Consider the following 17,239-nt stretch of genomic DNA (forward strand, 5'->3'; position numbering starts at 1 on the left):
CATTTATATTCCAAAGATTATATTTATATCCCAAAGATACCTCTTTAAGTACAAATATATGAAAATAACTCACATAGAAAAGTTGAATTTAATATATGTAAATTACACCCTAATAACAAATGAAAAAATAAGCCTTAGAGACTGATCACTCTCCTCTATAAATATGTTAATACTTATTTTACCAGAAAACTACTATTTCAAGGTATTTACCAACAGATATAAGTAACCCCAAATACAATTTACTCTTTTCAAAGTCCTCTCACCTCTCTTTTCTCCAGTAGTCAAAGAACAATCCTGCAGTAAGGCAGAGGAGTTATTGCCATGTTCTACTACATCTGAGAAAGCTGAGATTCAGAGAACGTCGGAGACCATCTAAAGCCACACAGTAGCTTGCGGCTCTGGCTATTGTCCATTAGCTACTGAGTTAAACATGCTTTGTGATACACGCAACTGCCCCTTGCTACATGAAGGGTTTTTGACACCACAGTGATGGGGAAAGGATGTAGAAGTCCATTTATCCTGAACACACTCGTAAAATCCTAACTGCATCTTACCCAGTCACTGGTGAGAGTGTGAGGTGTGAGCCCTGCTCCTCACCTGTTTAGTTACTTCAGCATAGCTGAGACACCTTCTGTCCCTGTCCTAAGGACTCCCAAGGATTTTCTCCACTATTTCAAATAGTTATCATTTTTTAAGATCTGTATAATGTTTTAGCTTTTGCAAATCAGCATGCATAGCTGTAATCCATTTAATCTTCATAATTAGGGATTATTATCCACAATTCATAGATCTGTAAATCAGGACGCTTGTGGTTGCCAGTGACAGAAATCTAATTCAAACTGGTTTAAGCAAAAGATCAACAACGACAACAAGAGAATTTATTGGTCTATGTCCTTGGGACACACCATAGGTCATGTGACTTCAGTTGTGCTTGGCGCTGCAAAGAAACTCCCGCCTCCTCATTTCAAGCCTGCTTTCCTGGGTATTGATTTTATTCACAGGTGGAGTCTTCCCTCACGATGGTAAGTACAGCCACCACAAGCTCCTGGCTTATCGTCTAGCAGTTTAGGAAAACCAGCAGAATGAAGCCTCTTATTCCTGATAGCTCTTAACAAAATTCCTGGAAGGATCCTCATTGGCCTGGCCTGGGTCATGTGTCCATGCACGAACCAATCACTGTGGTGAAAGGAATGCAGAGCTCTGATTGGCCAGGGCTGGGTCATGTGCCTGACACTGGAGCAGGGGCAAGACAGTCCTTCAGACCACATGAGGAATGGTTGTACAAAATCAGGTACCAGAAGAAGAGGACAAAGATGTTGGGCAGAAAGACAGCGACAGTTATCCACAATAGTAAACAAGAAAAGAAAGGTTCACATTAATGAGGTAGTTTTTCTAAGATGGCCCAAGTCTTGAGAGCAAAGTCCGAAACTCCAGCCTGTGGTCTGCACACCATCCCTCTGAGAAGGGAAAACACTGCTGGTTTCCTTCACACTGAACACGATACTCCAAACAGTTCTGTCCTCCAGATATGTGGTAGTGTTTTCCACAGCAAGCAATTCTCAGCGGACACTGACTGGGTGTCCTATAATTTAACTCAATTCTGACACTGTCTACTTGGAGTTAGCATCAGATCCCATGGGTTAAGGGCTCATCCTACAAGACTTCCCCCATTTAGATGCTGATCACAAGTCCAGTTGTCACCTGTGCTTCTGATCAACCAACTGTGGATCTGAGGTTCCCATGAACCCCTCTTTGGGTTTGATTAGTTTTCTAGAGCAGCTCAGAGAACTCAGGAAAATAGTTTACTTACTAGATTACTGGTTTATTATAAAAGGATACAACTCAGGAACGGCCAGATGGAAGAGACGCACAGGGCAGGGCCTGCAGAAAGGGAGTGGGGCTTCCATGGTTGTACTGTGGGCACTGCCCTCCCAGCACCTCCACGTGTTCACCAACCTGGACACTCCCTGAATGCCCCCCACCCTGCCTTTTGGGGCTTATGGAGGCTTCATTACATAGTCAGAAGTAATGAAATCATTGGCCACTGGTGACTGAACTCAACCAGAGGCTGGGGGCAGGTGGGTGCTGAAGCTTCCAACCCTCTAATCACATGATTGGTTTCCCGGGCAACTAGCCCCCATCCTTAAGTGATTTCCAAAGTCACCTCATTAACATAAACTCAGGTGTGGTTGAAAGGGATTTGTTAGGAATATCAAAAGACACCTTAGTCACTCATTACTTAGGAAATTCCAAGAGTTTTTGGAGCTCTGTATCAGAAATGGAACAAAGACTAAATACAAATTTCTCATTATAAATCAGTATATCACCCGCTCAGTGCCATTTCCACAGAACTTGACGGTGTCCCAAGCATTTATTCAGCAAGACGAACAATAGTAGTAATAATTATCGTCAACATTATAGTAATCTCAAGATGATGGTTTTGCGCCTGGCACTGTTCTAAGCCCTTTACTACTTGTAGTAACTTATTTAATCTTCATATCAAGCCCATTAGGTGGAATGTTTATTATTATCCCCACTTTCCAGATGAGGAAACTGAACCACAGAGGATTTTTAAAACTTGCCCACAAAATACTTCTAAAGACAGAGAAGAGTGAGTGCTCAAACACCTCCCCAGTCAGCAATAAACATCTCTAACGTCTCCTGTCGTATGCTTTTTTAATCTATGAATCTATGCGTTATGTTGGGTGAAAACATACAAATTAAATGATTGCGTTTATATGATATTCAGGAAGCTGCAGGACTATAGAGACAGAAGATAGAGGGTGAGTGGCCATGGGCCGAGGGGAGGGAGAGAGGCTGATTAGAAAGGGGCGCAGAGGAATTTGGGGGAGTGATGGAGGTTTGTGTCTTGTTGTGGTGCTCATTACCGAAAGGTAGGTGTTTGTCAAAATTCACGAAACTACGCACCAGGAGATTGAATTTAATGTGTGTAAATTACACCTTAATAAAAAATGAAAGAACAAGCCTTAGAGACTGATGATTCACCTCTGTAAATATATTAATATTTATTTTACTAGAAAACTAGTATTTTAATGTATTTACCAACAGATATAATTAGCCCTGTTGGAAAACTGGCTGTGGTTTCTTCTTCTCTTCCCATAAGGAGTTAAAGCCATCAACTTTGGAATCCAAATGATCTTAGGTCAAACACAGGTCAGCCACCCATGAGTGCCAGCTGTGGGCAAGTCACTTAGCCTTGCCTCAGTGTTCTAGCTGCAAAAGGGGGACGCCAGTGATTTTATAACTAGGTCAATTGTCTGGAAGAATTCTCTTCTTGGTCTTGGTACCAATTGTCCTTTCTGCAGTGTTAACGCATAGCTTATGACCAATAAAAGGTAGTGATTATTCTTGTGTTGCTGGTTGGGGTTTGTTTGCTCTCAGGTTGGTTTCTCGCCCTCGCTCTGCTCTGCTCTGTAGTTCAGTGGGGCTTCCCCCCATGCAGCTGCGTTTCCTAGGCTTCTGAAGGGGAGCAGAATATGCCACTCCAAATCTGCCTCTTGACATAAGGATTATCTTGAGCTGGTTATTTTAAGAAATGGTAGACACAGGAAAAGCTCTTAAAACTGAGTGAAAGTGAGCCTTTCATAGGAGACATTTACATTTATAAGGGAAATCTCCCTCTCTGAACCACGAAGAGGAAGATGACAAAATCTCTAGAAACTGTTATCAATGGAGAAAGTAGCAAATTAAATCTGTGTTACCACCTTACCTTGTTTTCTGTGCTTTTCCTGGTACCCTCTCATAACTGGCCTTCCTCTTGCCCCAACATCTTTTGTCTATAGCTGGAGACAGTATTTGAGGTGGTGGCTTGGGCCATTTGGAGGAGTTACTTAGTTTTCTTGGTTATCTCCCATGTATATAGGAAGTATATGTATTAATAAACTTCTGTTTGTTTTTCTTCTGTTAATCTGTCTTTTATTACAGGAAGTGTCTCAGTCAAGAACCTAGAAGGGTAGAGGGAAAATTATTTTTCCTCCCCTACACTTCTAAGGCAAGCTGGCTTCCTATGGGGTTTGGTCAAAGGCAGGCGGTGGCAGGACATGGGATAGCACGGGGAAAGGAGACACAGGCATTTGCCCCCTTCTACTCCACGCGGTGGTTTCTAGGGCACGGGCTGTGCATCTCTGTGGCGTCAGCTCTTCCCGGATAGATCCACCATGGTTCCAGCTTCCGCCAGGTGCCCCTGAGCTCTGGTAACACCGCCTCTTCTTTGGAGCTCTCCAGCCTAGAGTTGCCAGCAATTCTGCTGTAGCTCATCCCTGCATAACCTCTTTATCCTACGTCTCTGCTCAGCATCCCTCTCATCTGGGTAAATAGTTCCCTCTGTTACCTTCCTTCTGTTTAAAATACCTGAAGTCATTTCCATCTTCCTGCTTAGCCTCATTAATATAGTCATCATCCCTGAGATATTTGTGGGCCTCAGTTCAAAAAGCGCAGAGCTGACTTTTGATTCCTAGTTCATCACGAATTCACTGTGTAGATTTGGCCAAGGCAATAAACGGCACTGTTCTCCCAGCTGTAAAACAAAGGTGTTCAGAGTGGTGATCACTAAGGGCCGCTATTGTGCTGAGAAGCCTCTTTCCACCGCCTGGACCAATTTTTTCGTCATTAGTCTTAGTAACATATTTTTGCACTCTCTTCACCACTAGCTTCTGACTGTGTGGTTTGTCTAGGTTCCTGAGCCAGTTATGAAATAAACTGGGCTGGAGCCAGGTTGTGGAGGATGAGCGGAGTGGCTCAGCAAGGTGAAAGCGTCCCGTCCCTTGGGGAGGACCAGACAGCCAGAGCATCCGCAGACCACACACACGAGGCCTGCCCCATCCTGTAGCCGTGCGTCCCACAGTGGGAGGAGTCCCTGGCTCCTTCACTCAGCCACCCTAAGGCACACAGCCAGTGGCCCTGCTGGCTCTGTGAACATCACAAGCTGAAAAGCCTAGAAATGGGGACACTCCCCTATCTGAGTTAATTAAGATTTCAGCCTCCAACAGATGCTACTGTGACTATGGAAAAACAAATAAAAAGCCCCAATTTTCTTCCTTTCCCAAGCTCTTCCTTCTCTTCATGTAGAGGTGTTACCTTGAGATGCTAGTAGAAGGACCACTGATTCTGACTCAGTTCTCACAGACCATCGTAACTCATAATCATAACCATAACAATAACAACAGTAATAATGATGATACCTTCACTTCCTAAATGTTTTCTGTGTTGCAGGCATCTGGTCAGGTATATTCAAATTTAGCACCTCACTCAATCCCCACTGCAACCTAAAAGCTGAATCCTATGTTCCATATTTTCAGCGGAAATCGATCTTAGGAGTAGTTAGATCACTGCTCGAATGCCTGCCACTCTATCAGAGGGTCTCCCTGGCCCCCCGTCTAACAAAAGAGCCCTCACACACACACACACACACACACACACACGCATCCACATGCTTTCACTCACCTAATCTGCTTTATTTGTTGTCATAATTCTTATCACCGCCTAACACATATGTTCACTTTTTATTGTCTTTCCCATTCAAATCTTCATTCTATGAGAATAGATTCTAGTTTCTTCACTCTGTATCCCCAGCACCTGGAACACCACCTGACGAGTGGCGGGGGCTCAGCAAATATCTATTGTGTGAATTCATTATATGAACCACGCATTTCCTTCATAGCATTTAGTATTATCTGGAGTTGTTCTGATTATTTATATGTCACCTCTTACCATCCTTCTCCCTGCGCCAAATGTTAGATCCAGGAGAACAGAAGCTGCGTCTCTTCAGCTCACTACTGGATTCCTTGTGCCTAGAACAGTGCCTTGCACCCAGCAGGTGGTCAGTAAATGTTTATTTGGGAGCCAGAGCTGAGAAAGAACAGACCTGAAAGTGAGAACTGAAATGACCTCTCTTTGATTCCAGATGCTCCGCTTTGGTCTTCTAGCTTCAGGTTAGTCCTCAGGCTAGTTGCATCACCAACATCCCTGGAACATGAATGAGAAGGTGCCAGCTCAGTGTCCTTCCTGACAGAGAACTCCAGAAAGTGAGGCTGTTAAAACAGAGACAACAGGCCCAAAATGGAGTCGCTCGTTCTAAGCCCCATGTCAGCAAACCAAGACATAATACCTAACCTAACTTCAGTTTCAGCCTCTCCCAGGAATGCGAACTTTAACCAGTCCATCTAGAATTACCTGGTCAATACTAGTGAAGTAATCTGCCTGATAGACCCCCCTTTCCCACAAAGGAAGGTGACCCTGCCTGAAACAATCCATTCTTTGCTAGAAACTTCCTTTTTCCTCCCCCTTCTGCCTATAGAAGTCTTCCATTTTGTACAGCTCCTCAGAGCTCCTTTCTATCTGCTAAGATGGGATGCTGCCCAATTCATGAATCATTAAATAAAGCCAATTAGATCTTCAAATTTACTCAGTTGAATTTTGTTTTTCAACGGGCCTACTCGCATAGTGTTTTCCCTTCCACCTCCTCAGCATAGCCATGGCAACAGGGTCCAGCCAGGGAGCCTGGGAACGTGAATCACAGCCAACACCATCAACTCCCAGCTTTCTCTGATGAGAAGATCGGTGGAGGGACTGCCTGAGTATTAGGTGGAGAAGAATAGGTCCGGGCATATACTTGATGGGATAAATGAGGAATAGAGCTGTTAGTTTATTCACAAATGTTTACAGAGCACTGACTCAGTGGTAGGCCTTATTCCAGGTGCTAGAGATCAGCGGGCAAAAAGGAACATAACATTGTCCCTGCCTTCATGGAACTCAAATCCCCACAATGTGCCCAGGGTCCCAATGCCAAGACCTTAGTGCTAGTCCATCTGATCTCCCATCTGTGCATTTCTGTGTCATGTAGATGGGGGCACACATGTCCATCCTGTTGGAGCAATAATGAAACCTGAGGATCAGAAAGGCTCAAAGACTTATGCAACTTCACATAGCTAATCAGTGCCCAATCCAAGATCATAGACAGCAGGTAGGGTCATACTGAGCTAACACCGCAGACACAGGACGGAACAAGGCAAGTGTGGTCCCTCATGGAGGAAATAAATCATTTCCCCTCCTCCTTTGTACACATTGAACTAAAGCAATCCATTTAAGGAGTTCTGTCCTTTACAATTGGTTTTCTTCTCAACTGGAAATTGGAGCAGTCCATTAAGTGGGTCTTCACATTCGAAACTTCTTTCTTCCTGAAAATGCCTTGATCTTGACCTGTTCTCTCAGAACGCTGCTGCTCTAGTCAATGTTGCTTCTCCCCATAAATCAGAGAGGCCAGGATGTTTCTCAGGAAGAGGGCTCTCTCCTGGGAACCTCTAAGCCCAGGCCTCCTGTTCTTAGCATAAAATCCACTTTCATGGCCCCTTAGGCCCCAGTTCAGATCAACCTTGAAGTCTGTTCAAGCCATGGCCTCCCCTTCATGCAGGTTCCAGGATTTACAGTCTACAAGGCCTGCATTACTTCATCACACCCTAGAGTCCTCCTCTCGCTCAGGTTTGTTTCACTCTCCCCCTTTTCAAGGTGAGAAAGCTGAGGACCACTGCCGCTCCCAGCCGATCCCAAGTCAGGCATCCACGAAGCTGGACTGTGACCCTGACCCACGCTTATTTTGCCCTAAAAATGTTGGCTGCCCTCAAACTGTTTAACCTGAGCCAAATTAATGATGGGAAGCCCACTATACTCTTTTCTTTAATTAAACTTTTGAGATAATTGTAGAATCACATACCATCGTAAGAAATTATACAAAGAAGACCCCCTATATCCTTAACTCAGTTTCTCCCAGTGATAACATCTTGCAAAACTACGGTACGATAACACAACCAGGATGTTGACATAGCCACAGTCAAGACGCAGAACACTTCCATCACCACAGAAATCCCTCCTGGTGCTTTTACAGCCACATCTTCTGCCCTCCTGCCTCCACTCCCTCCTTAACCTCCAGCAACCACTAATCTCTCCTCCGTTTTTATAAAGTTGTTGTTTCAAGTATGTTATATAAATGAAATCTTTTGTCTCATTGATTTTCTCTATTTTTTTTTCCAGTTTTTAATTTCATCAGTTTCTGCTCTTATCTTTATTATTTTCTTTTTTCTGCTCTCCTTAGGCTTATTTTACTTTTTCTAAATTTTTGACGTGGGACATTAGATGATTGATTTGAGTCTTTTCCTTTTTTTCTAACGTATGCACTTAGTGCTATAAATTTCCCTCTTAGCACTGCCTTAGCTGTTTCCCAAAATTTTGATATGCTGTATTTTAATTTTCATTCCATTCAACTTATTTTTATTTCTCTTGAGACTTCCTCATTGAGTCATGGCTGATTTAGAATTGTACTGTTTACTTTCCAACTGTTTGGAAATTTTTTGTTATGTTTCTGTTATGGATTTCCAGCTTATTCCATTGTAATAAGAAAATATTCTGTGGTTACTTGAGCATTTTTTTAAATTCCATTTTGATTTGTTTGTAGTGTTTTTTGAGAGTATCTCCTGTGCAGCTTTTTTAGTGATTGCTCTAGATATTAGCTTTTATATACATAAATTATCACAGTCTACTGGCGGTGTTATTTTACCAATTCAAAGGAACTCTTACTCCTTTTATGTCCCTTTCCCTCACCACTTATAATATAATCATCTTAAATATTTCCTTTATGTACATTTAAAACACATCAGTGTTATAATTTTTTCTTCAACCATCAAATATAATTTAGAAAACTCAAGAGGAGAAGGAAAATCTATTGTATTTATCCATATTTTTGCTTACCACATTCTTTCTTCCTCCCAAGGTTCTTTCTTTTATATTTCCTTTCTGTTTAGAGAACTTTCTGTAGCCACTTTTTTTTTTTTTTAGGTAGATCTGCTGGCAACAAATTTTTTTAGTTTTTCTTCATCTGAGAATACGTTGATTTCTCCTTCACTCCTGAACAATAATTTTCATTCAATAGGATTCTGAGTTGACAGTCCTTTTTTTTCAGCTTGAAAGAAATTATTGTGTCACTTTTTCAATCTCCCTGTCTGATGAGAAATCCTTTGAGGTTCAAATTATTTTCCCCTATAGAATAAGAAGACATTTCTCTCTAGTTGCTTTCAAAATTTTTTCTTTGTTTTTATTGTTCAGAAGTTTGACTGTGATTTTTCTTGGTGTGAATTCCTTTGGCTTTGTCTTGTTTAGGATTCACTCAGTTTATTGAATCTATAGGTTTATGTCTTTAGCCAAATTTAGGAAGTTTTCAGCCATTATTTCTTCCAGTGCTTTTTCAGCCCCACCTTCTTTTTCCTTTCCTTCTGGGACTCAGATGACATATGTTAGATCCTTTGTTAAAGCTCCACGAGCCTTGGAGGATCTGTTCATTTTGTTCAGTCAATTTTCTTGTTACTCAATTTGGTATTTTCTCTTGTTCTGCCTTCCAGTTCACTGATTCTTTCTTCTGTCCTCTCCATTCTGATGTTGAGCCCATTCATTGGAGTTTTATTTCAATTACTGTATTTTTCAGTTCTAAAATCTACATGTAGTTCTTCTTTAGAGCTTCTATTTCTTTGCTGAGAGTTTCCTTTTTATTTTTAAGATTGGCACCTGAGCTAACATCTGTTGCCAATCTTCTTTTTTTTTTTTTCTTCATTTTCTCCCAAAATCCCCCCAGTACATAGTTGTATATTCTAGTTGTGGGTCCTTCTGGTTGTGGCATGTGGGATGCCACCTCAGTGTGGCCTGACGAGTGGTGCCATGTCCGTGCCCAGGATCTGAACCAGCGAAACCCTGCCTGCCACAGCAGAGCACACGAACTTAACCACTTGGCCATGGGGCCAGCCCCCAGAGAGTTTCTTTTTTTTTAATGTGTTTTTAGCATGTTCATAATTGCTCATTGAAGCATTTTTGATGATGATTGCTTTAAAATTTTTGTCAGATAATTCTAACCTTTCTGTCATTTTCATTCTGGCATTGATTAATTATCTTTTCTCATTCTAATTGAAATTTTCTTGGTTCTTGGATTCATGAGTGATTTCAGTTGAAACCTGGACTTTTTGGGTATTATGTTACGAGACTTGGAATCTTGTTTTGACTTTCTGCATTAGCTGGCTTTCTGTGACACTGCTCTGGTGGGGAAAGGGGCTCACCAGCACGTCACTCTGGGTCGGGGCAGATGTCCAGGTTCCTCACTGAGTCTCTGTGGATATCCAAGTAGCAGGTGGAGTAGACTTCTGTTGGTATTTTCCTGGCTGGGAGAGGCAGGTGTGCATAATTGCTGCTTTCCACGTGGCCTCCACTGACACAAGGTGTGGCCTCCTTGCTGGGCAATGGTGAAAGTCCTGATACCACCCCCGTGGGGAACATGAGGGGCACTTCACTGCTGCTGGATGGGAATGGAATTCCGGGCTCCCCGTGTGGTCTCCCCTGACTCCACAGCGGTGGAGGAGACTTCTCGACGGCCTGGCAAGGGCAGAAGTAGGCTCCCCACTCAGGCTCTGCTGGCTTGGATGGTCATGGGGCCATAGTTTCTCCTATGGAGTTTGGTTAGAGTAGAACAGTTATTGTCTACAAGTTGTCTGTTCTCCTAGGTTGCCCCTTTCATGGCCCTTGACTAGAGAGAGGGCTTTTGTTGGGGCTTTTCTTTCTCTGCACCCCTTGATGTTTCCAGGTTGCTGGCTTCTCCAGCTCCGAATCTGGGATCTATAATCATAAAAACGAAAACTGGGACTTCGTCTAGTCAAGGTACCTAGCCAGTCTGTGTAGGTTTTTGATTGTATATAGTGAGAGGAATAGGAGAAATTACATCTACTCCACCTTCCCAGAAGTGTAAGTCCTTATAAGCTTTAAATGAATTACTAATTCAAGGCCTGGCTCCAAAATTCTTAAATGCTGTGGTCTCTACCTACCTTTTGCAATCTTATCTTCCACTCCCATTTACATATCCGCTCCACTCTACATTCAAACAAAACTACCGAACCAGTGGGAACTGGGAGACCAATAGAAGCAGGATTTCTAGGGGAGGATGCGGAAGGATGAGATGTGAGGTGAGCCTGGCCCATCTGTCTCAGCAGGCGATTACCCTGACACCATCCAGTGTGCATACATCCACCTGATGTCCCATGAGAGTGTGAGCAAACCTACCCCGGCCAGATCACCCAAAACATAGTGTGCGCTGGGGAAGAGACGCATGGGAAGGATTCCTGCCAGGGCAACTCCACGGGTATGCTGGTATGTGGAGACAGTCTCTGGGGCCTCGTATCATGGGGCAATGTCCCCAGTGGATCCAAGGAGAAGCCGGGAGTCTACACCAACATCTGCAGACATGGCCACTGGATCCGAAAAACCATCCAGGCCAACCGACCCTGACATGTGACACCCAACTCTTGACCTACGACCTTTACTTGCTGGCTCCAGAATATCTCTGACCAAGACCTTGCCTTCCCCCTACCTGCACAGACCTGACCCTTAACGCTTAATAAAGGCAGTGACGAGGCAGCACCAATCCTCCCTGATTTCAGCCCATCCTTGCATCACCGGCTGCGAGTGCGGACATGGGCTAAGGTCTTACCCCCTCCACTAGAGAACACAGGAAAATCCCTTCCAAGCGTCCCTCGCTCCCTGATCATCCCATGGGCTCAATTTCTTCCTGCAGAGGAGTGCTCACAAGCCTGGCAAAACCTGAGCTGGAATCCCAGCTCTGCCACTGGCTTGCCTGCACCCTCAGGAGGTGACTTCCTCCACTGTGTAGATTTTCTCATCTGTAAAATCAAGATAATAGTAATGCAGTTCCCATAAGGCGATGGCTGTTACTGGGCAGATTCAAAGATGAACGTGTGAAACATGTGACAGTGCCTGGCACACTTGTGTGAGCAATAAAGAGTGAATTTTATTATAAAACAAACATACAAACAAACAAAACCCAAGACAAACTACTTCCTTGTGGGTGGGGAGCTGGGTTTCAATTCCCATTCTATCGCTTCCTTTGGATAAGCTGCTGAGCTGTCTGTGCCTCAGTTTCCTCACCTATAATGTCGGGAAAATAATACTGTCTATATCTTAGGGCTGTTGTTTTGAAAAACAAGGTGTAGTTATCGTTATAAAGTAATTAACAGTACCTGGCTTCCAATAACTTTCAACGTGTATAAGCTATTCTTGTTATCAGGCTTGCTTTCCTCCATGCCCTTTCTCCTCCAGCCCCTACTTCATTCCAGCCCCAAATGTGACACACCTTTACGTTCCAGGCCCAGTGACACCTCTTCCATGAAACCTTCCTGTATTCTCTCAGCTACAAGTGGTTTGCTTTCTTGTAAAATTAACGGAATATTTTCTATCTTCTCCTCCATGGCTGGAGTTAATTTCATGTGCAATATTCGTACAGGATTTCTTTAAGATAACGACTACGCTATACTCAGCCCTAAATGTACATATTTCTAGCTCATTATAAAGACTCGTGTTGAGTGAATGAATTATTACAGTAGTCCCCCCTTATCCACAAGGGGATACGTTCCAAGACTCCCTATAAATACCTGAAACTGTGGATAGTACCAAATCCTATATACACTCTTTTTTTCCTATACATACATACCTATGATAAAGTTTAATTTATAAATTAGGCATAGTAAGAGATCAACAGCAATAACTTCTATTTGGCATATTCGAATTGCCAGCATCACTACTCTTGTGCTTCGGAGCCCTTATTAAGTAAAATAAGGGTTACTCGAACATAAGCACTGCAATACTGCAACAGTCAACCTGATAACTGAGGCAGCTTCTAAGCGACTAACAGGCGGGTAGTGTATACAGCGTGGATATGACAAAGGGATGATTCACGTCCCAGGTGGGATGGTGCAGAACTGTGTAAGATCTCATCGTGCTACCCAGAACAGCATGCAATTTAAAATTTATGAGTTGTTCATTTCTGGAATTTTCCATTTAATGTTTTCAGATTACAGTTGATCACAAGTAACTGGAACTGAGGAAAGCCAAACTGCAGACAAGGGAGGACTGCTGTAATTAATTAAATAGAACGAAAGGGACAATCTATTAAGTCTTAGGTGCCTGTGATAGACAAAATAATGGCCCCATCCTAGTCCCTGGACCAGACATGGAAAAAGGGATCTTGACTTTGCAGATGTGATTAAATGAAGGATTCCAAGGTGGTGAAATGATCCTGGATTATCTGGGTGGGCCCAGTGTAATTACAAGCATCTTTATAAGTGAAAGAGGGAGGCAGGAGATCAGAGTCAGAGAAGGAGATGTGAGAGTGGGAGCACAGGTTGGAGTGAAGTGATTGCTGGCATGGAAGATGGAAGATGGAAGAGGTCCATCAGCCAAGGAATGCGACAGCCTCTAGAAGGTGCCAAGGTAAAGAAATGGATCCTCTCCCAGGGCCTCCAGAAGGAACGCAGCTCTGCCAACACCTTGATTTTAGCCCAGGGAGACCCACTTTGGAGTTCTGATCTCCAGAATTGAAGACCATGAATTTGTGTTGTTTTAAGCCAACACATGTTTGGTCGTTTGCTACCGCAGCAACAGGAAACGAGTACAGTGCACGTTGTTGCCATCGAATAAGCAAGCTCTTTAACAGGATTATGATGAGGAACAAATGCATTCATTTATTTGTCCATTTATTCAACACTTATGGAGTACCTACTATGTGCCAAGCACGGTCCTAAGCGCAGGAAGGTGACAAGGTGGGTGGATTCAAACAACATCCAAAGCTGTCCCTGCCCTCAGGACGCTCACTGTAAGGGGACATCGTACCCATGGGCAATGGTCACAGGATGCAACGACTGTCAGTGTGCACAGACTAGTGGAGGCTCCGAAGAGTCTTTTTATGCAAAGAGAGAATGCATCTTTGCCCAGCACTAACTTGTTCCTTTGCCGAATATTCTGCTTGCGGACTGAGGTAAAACAAAGACGAAGGACTTCGGTGTGCTAGAACAGTGGCCCAGAAACCTACAATGACGCATCACAACCATGGTCCATCCCCTGCCTGTGTTCAATCCTGCTTCCGCCATTTACAGTCTAGCTGACCTCGAGCACTTTACATGAAGATAATGGGAGCGCCTATCTTTTAGGATTGTTATGAAGATTAAATGAGTTAATTTGTGTAAGCACTCAGAGCAGTACATGATATAGAGTAAATGGAATATCCCAGACTGTTAAATTTTAAAAAAATCCTGAGTCTGACCCCAGATCAGAATATCTTGGAGCAGCGTTTGGAAATCTGTATGTTAATCTCATGCGTACTCAAGATGGGGAGCTGTGGCGCTAGCCTACCCCATTCTACCCTTCAGAATAAGGCAATCATTCAACCACTCCACATGCTTTCTTGTTTTCCTTTTTGTCGTGTTTTCTAGAGAAAGCCTTTATGAAAGTTACTCTGTCAACATTTTCCTTCCTGGACTCGAATTTTCTTGTAAGCTAGCTCAAATTTCATTTGTTGTAAATTTACTGTTTTTTAAATACCTAAAGTTGGTGCTTTCTAGGGATAATCAATGAGAATTATCTGTTTCATTGTATAACTCACTCATTCATTTGTTCACTCATCCGGCAGGTACTTATTGAGTCGTACCCTGTGCTAGATAACGTGTGTGTGTGCTGGAATTACATTCCTTTCTGGAACAGGCAAAACCTTGAACAGCAAATAGAAGTCAACCAATCAAATGTCCATGTGAGAGGTATTAAAAAAAAGAGATTCTAGGCAGTCAAAGATAGTCTTTCATTCAGAAATCTCTCCAGCCTCAACTGTTTCTGCTATGGGTGGAGAGAAAAACTGTGTCCCATCCCTCGATTCAGCAGCTGCAATGCAGGGCATAGCAAAGCTATACTCACAGATGCAGCAACAGCTGGCATCTGAGGAAACAGAAATTCTGTATCAATGTCCTTTCATGGTACAGGATGGAGCTGAGTGGAGGAGGGAAGAAGCAGCGGGAGGCAGTAGGACAGAGGCCAGGGAGTCACAGGGGTGGACCAGTGTGGCCAACATCCCAGGGCTGGGAGCTAGACGTACCTGGGTTCAGATCTTGACTCTGCTATCTACTGGCTGTGTGAACTTGGGTGATTCCTCAGTGACGTATAGACATATAGTCAACACAGTAAAATATAGCACAAGTAAATTGTACTTCCCTTAAGGATTTTGGGAGGATTCTTGATATAATGCTTGTAAACATTTAGCCCAATGCCTGGCACATTGTTCTTAAAAAAGGTAGTTGTTGGTATTGGTGGGTTTGGGGCTGATAAGGAAGAGCTGGGTGTTTTCGTTTGTTTCCATGTTGTTTTTATTCTTTATTATCAAAGTAATAAATGTAATACAAATTCATTAACAGGTAAGGAAATACCAGGTGCCCATGTTTTTCCTTGGCCCTGTCCCCTGGCCACCTAAGTTACCTCTGCAGCACACCTAGCACTCCACTGACCCAGCTAAACACCAATCACGCAGACAAAGGAGGCCTTCACGATTGGCTCAAGGAGATCCTGAAGTCTCTTAAACCAGTGCCTCCCTCTCTCCTGGCCTATTAGGATGGGGCAGTTTGACTAAGAACCCGTGATGGGACTTATTTAGGAGGTAATTGTCCTTCCACTCCAGCCCCTGACCCTGGCTCTTGGAGTTTCTATTGGGCAGAATGAGAAGATGCTGCTTGACCTGTCTCCACTGAGCCTTCAACAGAAGGCGAGCCTTTCCCTGTCTGATCCTGGAGGAGGCATAAGCCCTTTTTAGAGCTCTATAAAACACCAGCAGTTTGTAAACTGTGGTCTCGGAGGCTGTTGAGCGCCATCGTTTCCCACTCTCCACATCTGCTCCATTCTGCCTGCACCACACAACATGCCGAACATTAGGCCACATTAGGGCAGCAAAGTGCTCCGAATGAACTAATCATTGAGCACCTACCATGTTCCGCTTTCTTAATAAATAAGTAGTGATGGATATGAATTAACCAAAGGCAGTAAAACTATCTAGAGAATAGCATGTAAATATCAGCGAGGAAAAATAACATGAAGGTTGAGGTCAAGGACCGACTGGAGCCAGAGCATTCGGGTCAAATTCTAGCTTGGCCATCTGGGTGACCTTAGGATGATGACAACCTCCATGTGGCTCATTTTTCCTCACCTATAAACACAACCACATTATTATCATGAAATAATAGCGTGTATTTCACAAGGGTGTGGTCAAGACCAAATGAAGCTCCCTTTTGCACCTATGTGTTTGATTTTTATAAACTCTGCTTGGGAACGCCCTGACACAATCAGCAAGTTCCTGAGTCTCGGGCTTGGGGAGAAGGGGAAAGAGGGCAAAGAATTACAGAAGGTGAGAAGAAATAGCTCTCAGAGTCTATTAAGGAGTCCCCACATATAGCAAAGAAATAGGTATTTGGAAAAACAAGAAATCAATGTGCTGACTGAATCACTCGATCGGTTCATTCACTTAGTGCATAGCCTTGGCTCTTGGCATTTGGGCCAAGAATGGATTTTTATTGCTTAATTCCCTGTAAGTGAAGGACTAGTGAATTGTAAAATCCTGTTGCTTAACATGTAACGTTAAGTATTGAACTAGCAAAAAAAAAATCAATTTCAGGTTTGGTTGCCAATTAGCTTTTCTCAGGGAATTGAGAGTAAAGTACCATTATTGCTCTTCTCTTTAATTCACAAAACGGCGTGTGAGACACCTTAGCAAACATGTTTGCCATTGTCGAGCACAGTTTCCATTCAGTGACCAGAATTCTACAGACCCTCCATGGGCTCACGCATGACACGGTTCCAGTGGCTGCTTAGGGTGACTCAGAGTTTTGGAGATGATGGGCTCCTCAGTGTGGATGTGCAGAGTCCACAACTCTAGAGTAATTCCAGCTTCTTGGGGATATTCTTTGAGCATCAGCTCCTTGCCTTCCCCAGTTCCAGTTGACTGCATATCCAACCATCCTACTCAGGCGTTCAGAGCAAAAGGACCTTTATCTCCATCTGTAGGTGGTGTCTACAAGTAGTTTGCGTCCATAAACCCTGCATTGTTATATTGGGAATAAGCATCTGACCCCTGCCTGCCCTTGGACCTGCAATCTTCTAGCCCCTGTGGCAACACAGTCTACTTGACTTGGCCAACTCTTGGTTTCTTATTCAGTGATCCATGTCAAGAGAAGGCAGAAATCAATACTTTTATGATATTGCTTATTTTCACTTGTTTACATTGTTGTTATAAACTCTGCCTTACAATTCATAATTGTTTGCAATGATTACTGACTTCTTTATGCGTTTATATTATACAAAATACAGCAAT

The sequence above is a fragment of the Equus przewalskii genome, chromosome 12 (genome assembly GCF_037783145.1).
Source record: "Equus przewalskii isolate Varuska chromosome 12, EquPr2, whole genome shotgun sequence".
NCBI classification, from domain to species: Eukaryota; Metazoa; Chordata; class Mammalia; order Perissodactyla; family Equidae; genus Equus; species Equus przewalskii.